Here is a 14117-nt window from a genome sequence, read left to right as displayed (position 1 = left end):
CAGCGAAACATCTGTACAAATGCTCCATAGCGGCGGGAGATGAGATCAGTGTCGGAGTCGAACTAAACCGTTCTAAGCACGCTTCCGGGGCTCAGCTAAGGTCTTGCAACACATTTATTGCTGACAACTGAGCCTTGTTTCCTGTCTGGTACCTGAGGACCAGGTTTTTCTCCATCGAAACGAAAAAGGCACTCGTAGGCTGTGCGACGCCAGTGCAGGTTAAAGATCCCCAGGTTGAAGAAATTATTCCGGAGCCCTAAACTACGGCACCTCTTTCCTTCTCTCTCCCCTTCCGCTTCCACCTCTTTCTGCTCTTACGGCGCGGTTGAGGTGTCTACCGGGAAGTGAGACAGTTACCGTTCCTTTGATTCCCTGATATCCAGTCATAAACAGAACGCGCTGCTTTCTTTCGTAAGCGGCAGTGACAAAGTGTGGACGTTATCTAGGTTGCGGCTTCTTTCACGGCACTTCGCTCTCTTTCGACGTCGACGAACGGCATGTTCTGCCAAGATTCTCAAGAGTGGAAGAGTTCGGGCACCAGGAAAGGGGCAACTATCACTATCCACGTAGTTGAGCACGGTTCCTATTACTGGCTGTTCGATGAAAGGGGAGTCTGCTGTCATGGGTTATCGAATCACAGAGACATGAAAACAGTACCTACGCAGGGTTTTTGTGTTGTTTAGATCAGTGATGCAGTGACCCCCTTCTGCTTATATCCTGCTATTTGAGAATTAAAATAATTGGTTGCCAGGAACACCACACAATTAATTTGTTTGGAGATAGAACTGAGGATTCATTCACCCGTTCTACATGCAGTTGCCAGCTTATAGAGGCAGAACAGTAAGGTCCCATGAGGACGTGTACCGGCCTGCTGGATGGATGCCGGCTGAATTATGGATGGATGGATATTAGGAGCGCCTCCTTTGAAACGGGGTGGTGGCAGCGCCACCATACTGGGTAAATCATTTTCCTTACATTTCTTTAAACCAATATGTTAAACTTAAAGGTGTTATTTATCAGTTATGTGAGGCACGCCCCTCATGGCAAGCCGTGGAAGCATTGTGAGGATTTGAAGAGATGGTTTTCAATATGTGCCGAGGTGCCCCGAGTCGCTCAGTGACTATTTACTGAATATAACAGTAGACGATGGGGCAGAACACATGCAGAAGGAGGGAAAAAAAGCGTCCACATGCACAGGGAACAAAAGGAGGCAAATATTGTGAAGAAAAGATACTGTGACACGCAGTACCCACCTCGATAGCGCCATAAGGGCTGGGTTTTTATTTTTTTATTTGTGAATGTACTCACATCGCCCATGGTGCATTATTGCACGGGGGTTGCAAACATTGTATGTCATCCGTAAGAACGAAAAGTAAAGGACAAAAAAGACGGCCAAAGAAGACATGACAAGAGGGAGAGGGCCTGAGCGGGTGGCAGCAGTCACCACTCACGCCTCAGCGGGGCCTATCTTCTTCATAGCCCTTTCTTTGTCTTGCCCACATCGTGCGTGCTATTTCGAGCAACACACCTTTTATTGCTCTTAGATGGGGCTTCTGATCTCTTCGGAAAACAAGAAATCATCGATAAATGCTGGCAATATTGCATCACGTCCTATACTTTCAGGTCATGTGAAGCATCCCTAGAGGAGACCTGGCACTGAGCACTCCTGAACAGCACACAGCCCTCAAATGGGACACGAAAGGGATATTGGTGTGCGTCAAAATGACGTATCGTTCACACTATCTAAATTTAGCGCTTCTTTTTTTCGGCAGTGCCAGCTGTTAGAGGAAGCTCGACAGTATACGTGGCATCTGATGACGTAATGTCCCCACTGCACGCCGTCAAGTGGTCGCTAACGAGTTTATAGCAAGCGTTTCAAAGTTGTACTCGCTCCCACCCTACAAGCTTGCTTCCTCACGGTCTTACCGGTGCTAGTCGGCCATGGTTTTACTCTACTATGGCTACGGCACGGACCGACTTGGGGCCCTCTAATGGTCGTGGGGACAACACACAGCAGGCTCTGGAAGGTAAGTGACGGCGGCGAGGCAGAAGCGTGCCGAAGAAATTACAGAGAAACGCACTCGCCCTACAATCACGCCGTGAGGAACTATTACGCTCGCTTTTAGCGGCCACACGGCGCCGGCCTTTGCCACAGAAGAGGTAACGCATAACAAATTTCACATGCCCACGCAACCAGCGCATGCCATCATCGTTAGCACGCGCAACTATTGCAGCGTGCCAATCGAGCGCCGTATCTGCTGGCGAGGTCCGTTGCGTGTCGAGAGGCGTAGTGTACACGCCACCCCTTTGGCCCGAGCCTACTTCCTTATTGCGTTTCAACGACGCGACTGTGCGACGACACGCGCAACCGCCGATGTCATACACCTTACGCAATAACGTCACTGCCCCAGAAATTTTTTTTATCGTAAGCAAACACTCTGAGCCACGTGCAGCCCTGAATGATTTATCAGATTCCAGATAAGGGAGCATCTACGCGCTAGCGTCCACCCGAGCAAAGCAATTCGGCTGCAGAAGATAACTTTCAAAGCTTCAGTCGGCTTGTTTGTTACCGTGTTGTTGATCGCGATGACGAACCGAGAATAGGCATGCATCGGACGCCAGAAAGAGGCGATCATCCTTAGTCATTGGTCGGCTACCACGTTTTGTTAGTCTTACATGTTCGCACTCAACGTGGGAAAATGCCGCGGAGAGCTTAGCAGACGCTCGGGTCGGTGATCTAAATGCGGTAGGATGGGCATAACGGATTCATTTCTGGTTAATCTGAACTTGCCGTAGATTGCTTTTTAATCACACTCTGGTGCCGCATAAACATAATTAATTTTTGTTTGTTTTATTTACAATACTCCTAACTCCTTAAATAGCAGTTACAGCCGAGTCGGATCTGGATTTGTTACTCAACTAAAGCGAAAAAAAGAACACATAGAAGCAAGTGGAAACAATCATGCCGCAAAGATTACAATTATATGGGGCAAGGCATGGTCAAACAAGAAGAGAAATCCCATATATGGTGCATTAAATGGCTAAAATCGGCCATCGATGTGTCGGTTAGCTACCGTCACCTTGTAAGAATCATAAACTTATCTCCTTGGTGGAGAGTTGACGTACACTGCTTTTAAAGAAGAATGCCTTTGTGGGCTGCTGTCTGAGTTTTCCTGCCTGTACCTTTCGAGAAAAAACTGCCGAAACTTATCCGCCCTTTGAGCTCGTACAGCAAAGGAAATCAATGCGCTTGCTGAATGTAATAAGTACCTCCGCAAAGTTCAGTCTTATCTCTGTCAATTAATGCCTCTGTTATGCTAAATCATATGGCTATATAAATATTTTATTCGTAGGTCGCTAGTTACGCTTAGAACACTTAATACACTACAAACAGTACTCCGCGATTTTCCAGCAAAAAATTTTTAGATGGTGCCCGAACTTTCAACACCTTGACCGACTGGAAGAAATAAACCTTGTATCTATCATAAGTCTTGCTCCGTTCATTCTTATTAATATATAAAGGTGCGATATTTAATTCGCCAATTACACTAGAATTGGTATGGAGGGCTAATCAAGAGGAGGTGACGATAGCGAAATGCACGTTTCGAATTGCATCTGGCAGAGACTAAATTAATCATAATAGCTTCATTCACCGCCATCGCCACCAACTACATAATAAACAGGGATCATCGTCGCCGACATCTTCATTAGTGATCATCACCATCATCGCTGGTTGCTCGCCTGAACAAAGTGATTTATACAGCAGATGGACTCCGTGAGAACAAACCAGAGTACATCGTTTTGTGACGGGGCAATCTGTGCCGTCATTTCACACCTTTTCGTAAGAGAACCGTCATATCATGTCATATCATGCAAGTACACGGAGCGCTTAAAAGGCGGCTGTTGCCGGTCCCCTTTATTAAGTGCAGTGCATGCTGACGACCGTCTACGCTCTGCAAAGAGTAGCTGCATGTAGGTGCAGCGCACAACCACTCTAGAAAGGAGAGCAGAGGAGCGGCTCAGCGCGCTGCCCATTTAGTTTTCGTCAAGTCTTTACTGCATGACCATGCGTCCTGTGAAGTCAACACACTTATACTTGCATCGCTGATGGCTCAAAAGTGTAATGTATTAAGCTTCATGTCATCATCATCATGACTACTGCCACTGCAGGGCAAAGGCCTCTCCAATGTCTCTCCAACTGACCCTGCCCTTTGTCAGTTGCGGCAACCGTATCCCCGCAAACTTCTTAATCTCATCCGCCCACCTAATTTTCTGCCGCCCCCTGCTACGCTTGCCTTCTCTTGGAATGCACTTCGTTACCCTTAAGTACCAGCGGTTATCTTGCCTTCGCATTACATGCCCTGCCAAGCCCGTTTCTTCGTCTTCATATGCTTATATTCTATTGGCATATCTGCCTACCATCAAGGAGGCCGTTACTACAAAAAGTTGCAGAGGCTATCTTAACTCCTTTGGTCTCGTGTAGAAAATATAAGGAACTAAGGAACTATAAGGAACACTAACTCTTGGAAGACATAATTTTCTCGTACTTGTAATGTGGTTGTTAATGTGGTTGTTAAAGACACACCACAATGGTCGGACAACCGCTCAATTTTCAAGCCAGTGATGCGAGCTCCTGAAAAGCTCCTTAAAGCGAGTTGGATTGACGCCTGACATGCCCATTCGGGATCAGTATGATGATATTCGCTTTCGTGAAGGTCGAGCTGTACTAATTAACCTTTTCTAGCGTGAAGGTCACTTTCTGTGTAATAACAGTAACTCTGAAGGATCAAATGACCAGGAGGCCAGTGGTGTTCAGTCATTTCGTGCACAATGCTAATGTATTTTAATGTTCATTCCTTGCAAAACTGAACTGCATTGCAGTAGTTCATTCGAGCAGGCTTAGCCGAAACGGACATCCCTCAAATTTGATTCTGTCTATAGCCAAACGGGCGAGTTGGTGGTACATATTGAAGGCAAACAGCGCAACGACGCAGGCAGACACAGGACACAGGACAGCGCTTGTCCTTTGTTTTCTTCCACTCTGTCTGCGTCGTTGCGCTGTTTGCCTTCAATATGATTCTGTCTGCAGAGCGCCAGCACAGACGGAGGCCGGAGCGGAGAAAAAACGATGAAGCACGTCCCCTGCTAACATTTCCATTATTTATTGTGTTCCTGAATATAGATAACACCTGAAACAAACTTCAAGAAAAATATAATAGCAAAAAAACTGTATGGAAAACTACCTCAAGTTGAGTGCAGAGCGGATATACGTCGGCTAGTGGTTGCATACCAGCGATAAATACTGCAGTCATTTGTTTTGTTGTTTTGAGTGGGAAGTGGTTTCACTTTTAAACCATTGCCAACAAGGAGGTATGGAGTCCACTCGCATGTATAAGCTCTCTTGTTAACTAGACTCGGTCATCTTCCTTTCGTTAAATCTTCCCCGGTGATCTAACGACGCGTTTGAAACTGCATCGACTGACAATGTAAGTAACTTTTAAAAACATGCACCTATTCTAGGCGAGAGATTTATAGAGCTGTTGTTCGCCAACTTAGGTGTGCACTGTGTTAAAGGGAAAGCGTTTATGCCGCCACAAAAAGAAATCGAGGGCCGCATGTTGTCGCGTTTCATTTCGTCTTTGTTTTGAAAAAAGGATATGCGCAAAACAGAAAACACAGGAGGAAGATAGACGAAAGAAGCAATTGTTACGTCTGTCTTCATCTTGTGTTGTCTCTTTTGCGCGTGCTCTTTTTTAAAAACCATGCACCAACAAGCTCCCCAGATTGTATTACTAGGCGTCTTTGTTTCATTCAGTCGTGACGTCAACCGAGACGAAAGAAACGGGAGGTGACCGAGGAAACGACCGAACGCAGGCACGAGTGCTCTGTGCACAGGGCCGCCACTATAGCCATTCGACCGGCTCCGCATCCAGTCCGGTCGTGTTACAGGAACCATGTCCCGTTCATTGGTCGGACAGCTACTGCGCAGTCTCTTCCCCATGACGGAAGTTGCGCCGATAAATCTCATCAGGCATCTCAAACGCGTCGCTGTACTCCGTCATTCGTTCCGTGTGCAACGGCCCGCCAGTGCGGCATGGGCACAAGGTTGTGGCATCATGAACGTATTTATGCTACGGCCACCTTGGCGTCAAACGCCATGACCCACGTCATCAGGAAGGAGCCACAAAATTAACGCTTTGGGCTCTTTGTACACATCATCATTGTCATCATCATTAGCCTGACTATGCACACTGCAGGGCACAGGCTTCCCTCATGTGCAATTGTGTACCAACCGAACTCGCAGCTTTTTACGAGAGGGAATTACACCTAATCAATGATGTCTGTTTCAGATCAATTCAGCGTCCATCATACAGGAAATAAGGCGCTCTTTTATGGCATCTAGCGAACCAGTAGACGGTATTTGACGTAACAGTGAGCTTGGAAGCATGTGCTCCGCCATTTTAACGCAGACAGATTCGTCCAACAATAATAACACAATTTTCTTCCCTAATTTCTGACGTCATCAAAACAATGTGATTACATGGTCGAATTCCGACTTCGCGCTGCTGCAGTTTTTAGCTATAGTGGAAAGTTTTGTGCGCGCCTGCGAAAAAATTCCCTGCTGACGATTTGCTTTGGAAAACGAACGAATTGGCTTTCCTGCAGTCTGTATTCACGAGGCGTAGTTAGACTGGAAAATGCTTGTTTCGTATCAAAGTAACGAGCGCGGCCTGGAAGAGTTAAACGAAAACTAGATGAAGCATTGCGATACACGGCTCCTCTATAATTTCCTCCATTGGCCTCATCTTGAAATTCATTTTATTTCACAACTACGACAGGGTCCTTGCCGACCGATGGCAGAACACTTGCGTTGTAACGATTTTCCTAATTGTTGACTACTTTATAGTCGGCGTTGACTGTTGTGTGATCGTTTGGAGTTCTGAGCTGTCCCTTTTAGTTATTTATTACCTGTTAAAACTTACCAAGCAAGTAAATGAATAATTTACTGTGTTTGTAAAAGAAAAAAAGGTACTCGCAAACAACACCGCGAGAAAACAAGATAGAAAGCGATATAAAAACTACGGGTATCTCCGCTGAGAAGGGAGTACGGGGTGGGCAGAGAGTACGTTTTCAATAAAGGGGACGAACACATGAGCGGGCAGGAATTGTTCAGTAAAGAATAGGAGTACAGCGGACGAAAACGCGCAAAAAGATTCTTATCAGGTGCTCTACAGCGAGAGATAAATAATGTGCGGAGACCGCACCATACGGAAACGTGTTTTGTTCCTCAAATATTCACGGAAACAGCACTCACATCAAAAGGTTTATATGATTTTGACATAAATTGATTTTTCTATAATTGTCTTATCTCTTAGGCTGCGATTTGTTTTAAGGGTAAGTATCTATATTTTGCAACGCTACTGCAGTTGAAAACAAAATGAGAAATGAAATCTCAGTATCTTCTGCAACGCTACTGCAGTTGAAAACAAAATGAGAAATGAAATCTCAGTATCTTCTGCGTGCGTATAGTGCCTGCTAAGTAGTCTGTCCTTGTGTTTAATGTGCTTTTCAAGGAACAACCAGTTTGAACGAAACGACAAACTTTTTAATTGTTTCTCTATAAAACTTTAAAATGACTCTTGGTTTTAATCCGCGAAGAGAAAGACCAGTTAGAAAACATGAAGAAGTTTGTTTGTTATACATAATTATGGATTAATCATTAATTCGAGTGCTCAGAATTTATTTGGTTTTATAGTGGAAGGACCTCGCGCCTCGAAACAGACTCTTGGTTATTCACAATGAGTCATAAAACAGCAAAAACTCGAAGTATCGTTTCCGTCTTGTTGCATGCTTAGGTGGCGTGTAGCATAAAATCGAGCCATCGTTGGCTGATCCTATTCCTGTCAGACCAGACGATGTCAAATTGAAAGGCTGAAAGTGTTAAAAACAAAACCTGTATCTGGCACCTTAAAATTAAAATGCAAAGATTGCGGATGCACTCCAGAGGTCAGAAAAACCGATGCAACAGCACGACAGTCAGCAGTTTTCAAGGGACACAGTAGAGCCCAACAATATCCGCTTTTGTGTTCATGACTGTTTTAGGATTCAATACAGCGGGCTCTTAAATTGAGAAGTACAGCGTTCATTCAGGGCATAAAACCGCTGTAAGCGCCTTCTCCACCCTAATACGACATGTTTTCAAGATCCATTTTTTGCATGTTATTTGCACTGATTCGTCTGTACGTTGGTTGCCTGTAAGTACTAACGAACAAATCGAAATCAAAGATTAGTTAGCGCCACGTCATGTCCTTTTTTCGATACTCTTGTCTGCGTGCGTGTGCGCTCTGTGCATAATTATCAGTTTGTACCTCAGATGTGCCGAGGAGCACTGGGCGAAAGGGGCACTACGAAAAGGGTGTACACTGCACATATTCTGTAAGCGCGCATTTTATAAGCAACATGACACTAGAAAGGGGTCCTCCGATGGGAGAGCGGAGAACAGTGGATTGAGAGATATACTTTTTCATCTCTTCCCGGAGAACTGCGCCTGGCCGCACTCCCCGCATGCTAAACCCGATGAAAAGAATGTCGGCGGGTACAAAGCTCACGGACTCAAGGGCACTGATAAAGCATGCGCGAGTCCTGCGTCGTGAAGAAGCAACGGAAAAGTCGTCGTCCCACGCAAAACTAAGGTTACGCGACCCCAAAGCGCTAAAGAATCTGTGCGACTGAGGCAAGATAACGACATCATCCGAGAGCAGTGTTACGGCACTTCTGCCGCTGCGTGTAACGACTGCATATGCACATGATATGCGTGAAGCTCTGAAGCGGATTCTATGTCGAGAGTACTGGACTTGCCGTTTGTTCACTTTTGAGTACACAGTATCCGGAAGACTCAGCAGAATCAGCGTTCAAACGAAAGCACGGGAGCGCTATTACGATACGCGAACTTTCAAAGTTTATTATGACTGTTTAGTTATGCGAAGCTTTTAACAAGTGTTCGCTGCATGGCAAAAACAAATTGTGAGGACACTTTGGCAACTGAAGTATTTAGAGGCGAAACCCGAGGACACTATGCAGTGACGACTTCCGGTAGATGTGACGTCACACCGTTCCCGTGGCTATATCGATACCCAAATTATACATCTTTCGGAGTTGTTAAGTGTTAATTACGCTTAATTACGCATTTTCCATCCAATTTGGCACAAATCAGACGTTTTTCCAACCATTCTGTGGCAGTTTTCACTGTGCCACGAGGACTTCCGGTGGATGTGACGTGACGTCGTTCCCGTGGCTATATCGACGTTCGCGATATTTCGTCGCAATTTTGACATTTATTACTGTAATTAATTAACTAATTAATCTACGCTAATCTAACTTGGCTTCTAGGTTTATTTTTTCCTCCTCTATCTGAAGCAATCATTCGTTTTCTCCTAACTTTTTTTAAAGAACCCCAGGTGGTCAAAATTTCCGGAGCCCTTCACTACGGCGTCCCTCATAGCCTGAGTTGCTTTTGGACGTTAAACCCCAATAAACCAAACCAAACCAAACCAAACCAAACCTAACTTTTTTTAGTTCCCGTGTTAACTCGAGTTAAACGCTGCCAAATGTGTGACACCCTCTGCTAACCGACGACAGAATGAGCCATTAAAGGCTTCCACCTTAAAATCAAAGCGTGGTGATCATTGAGGGAGGAGCGCTTTCCGCGAGTGACCATGAGTCCGTGGTAAGGTCGCACGCACCATCTGACTCAGGAGCGTGATAAGTTGTGGACGCGGAATCAACACGTGGCACGCGCCACTCTTTATCACTTTGAAGTGGCTATTGTCTGTACACTGGCTGCTGTGGGACGCATTCGCGTAGTCCTCGAACTCCAGTTGTCGCGTGACTGAACAAAAACTCAACAGACGAGAAATAAACTGCTTAACTGTCAAAAGTTTGTTTGCCCTGTGAGAGTGCAACCTGTCGCTTTGAACTGGACATTTGCGACCTTTGTGTTTTTGCAGAGATAAGCGAAGCCTGCGACGTAAACAATCTATGCCGCCGCGGTGGCTCAGTGGTTATGGTGCTCGGCTGCTGACCCGAAAGACGCGGGTTCGATCCCGGCCGCGGTGGCTGGAATTTCTTTGGAGGAGAAATTCTAGAGGCCCGTGTACTGTGCGATGTCAGTGCACGTTAAAGAACCCCAGGTGGTCGAAATTTCCGGAGCCCTCCACTACGGGTCTCTCATAGCCTTAGTCGCTTTGGGACGTTAAAACCCATAAACCAAACCAAACCTAAACAATCTATGGGTAGTGCTCAACGGACGGAACAGGACTTTGGTCCCTCGGCATTTGTCCTAAAGCAAGAATACACATAAAGGATTGATCCTTTGCTCCGCCTTCGGCAATAACAAGCCTTACTTCTTCATAGCTATATTGCAGAAAGCAAGCTAAAGAGACGTGGTCATATAATAACACTTCGATAATGCTGCATTTACATTGCTGCTTTAGGATTCCGCTTGAACGCTCTTACCACATCCGGTTGTCACAAAACCATCGAACATTCTCGAAGACAGCGTGCCGTATAAAAGTGCGTCCTTTCTTGACAGACCTGAGCACCGTCAGTGGATAGGCGACCTTCATAGTAATAACCTAATAAGAGCCTTTAGCGAATGGCTTTCGCCAGTTTTTGTTTTTCACAGGTGTCTTTCGACATATGCTGCTATTCTCTGTGGTAGATGTTGACGAACATGCTTGAGTAACTGAACTCGTGAACCATTCGTTGCACGCGTCGCATGCTAGTTCACTTTATCGGACTATAATAGCATTGCTAGCGCGCATTTTTCGTTCACGTCATGTACAGGGCCGTCCAGTTTTAATGCGAACACGCGAGCACATGGCCGTGGTCTTTGTAGGCCAACTGCGTCCGACCAGGCCGCTCAATGAAGCGAAGTAATAGATGACGCGAAGGACTACATCCTGGCCTGCCTTCTCCTGCGCGTTCTCCTGCGCCATGCACTGCCGTGTAGCACACAGTGGCCTTCTAAAGTGTGCGGCCACGTGTTCGCTTGTTCACCCTGAGAGTGGACGATCTTGTACTTCCAAATTAAATGAAAAACATCGCCTTCCCCTAGACGGCATGCAAAAGTGAGCCGTCTCATGTGCTGCAGAGCGGCTGAGATCTGATACCAACGGCGATATAGCAACTGGCGGCGGGTACATGGTGGCAAAGCTGGCGGTGGGTACATGTTGCTCACAGGGATCCATTCTCGCGTGAACAATAGGCGCGTGGACAAGAGGCGTAATCCAAGCGTTTTTCTGTTTTCTATTCCAAAGAATGAAAGAAATCCGACAAAATCCGACAATCCGGCTGCGACACAGTGAGTGTAACCTCGAACCTTTGTTGTGTTAAGTGACCTGGCCATGTTCTTAGGCGTTCTTCCCCAAATCATTTTTCGGCCTTTCAGGTTTCAATACCTCGTACGAATTCATAAACTCAATCGTTGTGTTGCACTGTACACTGTACCGAAACTGCTCGATAAGTTGCATGCTGTTGGGTTCTATCCAGTTTATGAATCTAATCGCCAAGTCGGTGTTCTCTGCCGTGAACAACTGCTGTGAATGAAGTGCTGCTTTGTGTTTGGAATGTCTTCATCTTGATGTATTCTCATTTCATGATTCTGAATTTTAGGGCGTATCTATTTCGTTTTGTGCGTGCTGTATTGTGATTTTATTTTAAAACGTACAAAGTGATAGTGCTAAAATCTTCAGCGTAAAAAAATTCTTGTCCGCGTTCCAAACTGATCTGCCTCTTGCCTGTAGTACGGACAATTCTTGTCAGGGGGCCACGGCCTTGTCAAGCTACCCTTCACAGTTTTTAGTCCTGGCTCCTCGTTTTGTATGAAAAGAAAAATCAAGGTAACTTGACTATATCCACCAGAAACTCTAAAGAAGTGATTGAATTTGAGCCGCTAAAAAATTCAAAGCACAATAAATATTGCAGAACTTTGACTTTAAGAGATGAGGGAAAGAGCGACATTGAGTCTCCCTCTCTTTCCGCCCTCATGGGTGCGCCCGTTCCTTCGCCTAGGTGCATACCATATGACTGCAGACATCGCATTCCCTACAATGCCTGTTCTCATAACCCTTTGATTCCGACCCCCGTGAGAAAAGTTATTGTCCTTGGACAGAACGAAAATACGAAAACTTGTTTTTACTACCCAACACAACTGCTACGTAGCCTCTCCGCACCGCGACACAACACACAATCAAGGAACGTATTCGTAACATCGCATAAATTGTAGGGGACCCCGATAGTGGGGACAAATGAACGTTTATGCAGCATCTTGGCACACCGTTCCCGCGTTGCGGAGGGGTGAAACTCCGCATCTCTTTGCCCCGCGGGTACTTGGTAGCTCTCGTATCGTTAAAGGGTCTAGACATATCTCCAGCTTTCCTTGCTTTCGATATTTTCTCTTTCCTGCCAGCATTGTTCGCTGCGAGAAGATACAAGGACAAGACAATAAGCGCGCGTGCCGCCTCCGGTGCTGCGTGTCCGCCACGCCTCCCCCCACCTCCCCCCCCCCCCTTCCCCCCACGCTGGGCGCGCCTGATGGCCGATCGCTGCGTCTTTCCCTGTAACCTATGATTTGTTTGTGTCTGCGTGTGTGTGATTTTCCGTTGCAACTGTCTAGCAATACGTCTGGGACCTGAGAGATAGCGCAGCGAACAAATAAAGGTGGCGAAGTGATGGCAGAATGTTTGCGGCGCGCTTGTGAGCGCGCTGTGCCTTCCACTCGAGAAAGAACACCAACCGATACTGGCATCTATTTGTGTGTGTAGACCGGCATGCTGGCGACATGGCGTTGAAGTTTTGAAGAAGTGCCGTAAGATCCTTCAAAGGTGGGTTAAAGGCTGAAAACATGCTTTTAATGCAGCGGAATTCACACTTTCCAGCCTTCATGACGCGAGAAAAACGTTGAGATTGTCTAAGAAGAAGATGCTGCCACACTCTTTGGGCGCTCGCACCCTCATACAATTTCTCAAAATTGCCTACAGCGATAAGTGGTGCTGCGGTCGCTCCCACACGGCACGGCAGGAGTGCTAGAAAGTAGCAACTTCATGTGTGCCTTGGCTAATAACTGACAGAGAACGGAGATTTTGATGTAAGCATACACAATTCATGGAGAAAAATATCCTAGTAATCCTCTGTTAATTGCTGCATCAGGTTCACGCCAAATTCTAATTTGAAATAAATTGTTCAGTTAGGTGCTAAAGCTGCTTGTAAAATAATTTATTCTGCACACAGTGTAGACCACCACAGCGAGACTGTTTCACAAGTAGAATGCACATTTTCAGTCAGATATTAACCAAGCCAAATACGAAGTTGATGAACATTTTTCGGCGCTCCAGCAGTGAGCCAAGCGTTCTTTAAGAAACTCCCATAGAAGATGGCGCCTCTTTTTTCTTCAGGAAAGTCTCAGAAAGCCCTTGGGCTTCCTCACTGGCCGAGGCCTGATTCGTCTTCAAAAGTGCTCCTGATATGTTGGATGCTTTTACACGTGTTGACACGGACATAACTACCTTTGTGCTATGTTTGCATCGTTCCCTTTTAAGCGATGTTTAACCAACTATCCCGCAAGAGCGCCCTCAAGTACTTTCGGTTTCACCTTTTCTCCGCACTTGGTGTCTAGTCAAATTATGAGAATAATCCGTAGCTCTTTCAAAAAATAAGCATTGATAGCTGCGCTCTGTACTGTATTTGTGTGTTCTTCCCACCTAGCGCTGTACCCGTTTGAAAGGTAGTACTATTAAAACAAGATGTCGGATGGTCGTGCCTCAAAAATGGCCGAAGCACAGCTAGTCTGTCTAATATTGAAAATGGATGGTTCAACTCTGGTCCTTTGAACGACCGGCTTTTGACAATACATTTCCGGTATTCGGTCGAATACCTGTGCTGCTTAGCGGAGGAGGGGGGGGGGGGGGGGGCTTCAAGTTAAGATAATAATCGCCTAGAGCCATGCACAGCTGTGCTGCTTGTAATGCTGTGGAATGATTCTTACGGCGCGCTGTGTGAAGCTGACGAATGCACGTTCTGTTGCCGGCAGAGCCCCCACACTCACATAAAAGCGCGGT

General features: G+C 46.1%; 1 protein-coding gene and 1 long non-coding RNA gene across 7 annotated transcripts in view; one reads left to right on the top strand and one right to left on the bottom strand.

Annotated features, from left to right (window-relative positions):
- Nucleotides 1-14117, bottom strand: part of LOC149325360 (solute carrier family 41 member 1-like) — a 152062-nt gene that overhangs the window by 58599 nt on the left and 79346 nt on the right. The window lies entirely within an intron of this gene.
- LOC149325358 (uncharacterized) overlaps nucleotides 12741-14117 on the top strand; it is a 186691-nt gene continuing 185314 nt past the window's right edge. For both annotated transcript variants that reach the window (XR_016286384.1, XR_016286385.1), the window contains exon 1: nucleotides 12741-12884. This is a non-coding gene — a long non-coding RNA (uncharacterized LOC149325358). The remainder of the gene's footprint in view (nucleotides 12885-14117) is intronic.

The sequence above is a fragment of the Amblyomma mixtum genome, chromosome 10 (assembly GCF_055824585.1).
Source record: "Amblyomma mixtum isolate Tamu chromosome 10, ASM5582458v1, whole genome shotgun sequence".
Taxonomy (NCBI): Eukaryota; Metazoa; Arthropoda; class Arachnida; order Ixodida; family Ixodidae; genus Amblyomma; species Amblyomma mixtum.
Note: the sequence above shows the minus strand (reverse complement) of the source record. Positions and strands in the feature narration are given on the sequence as shown.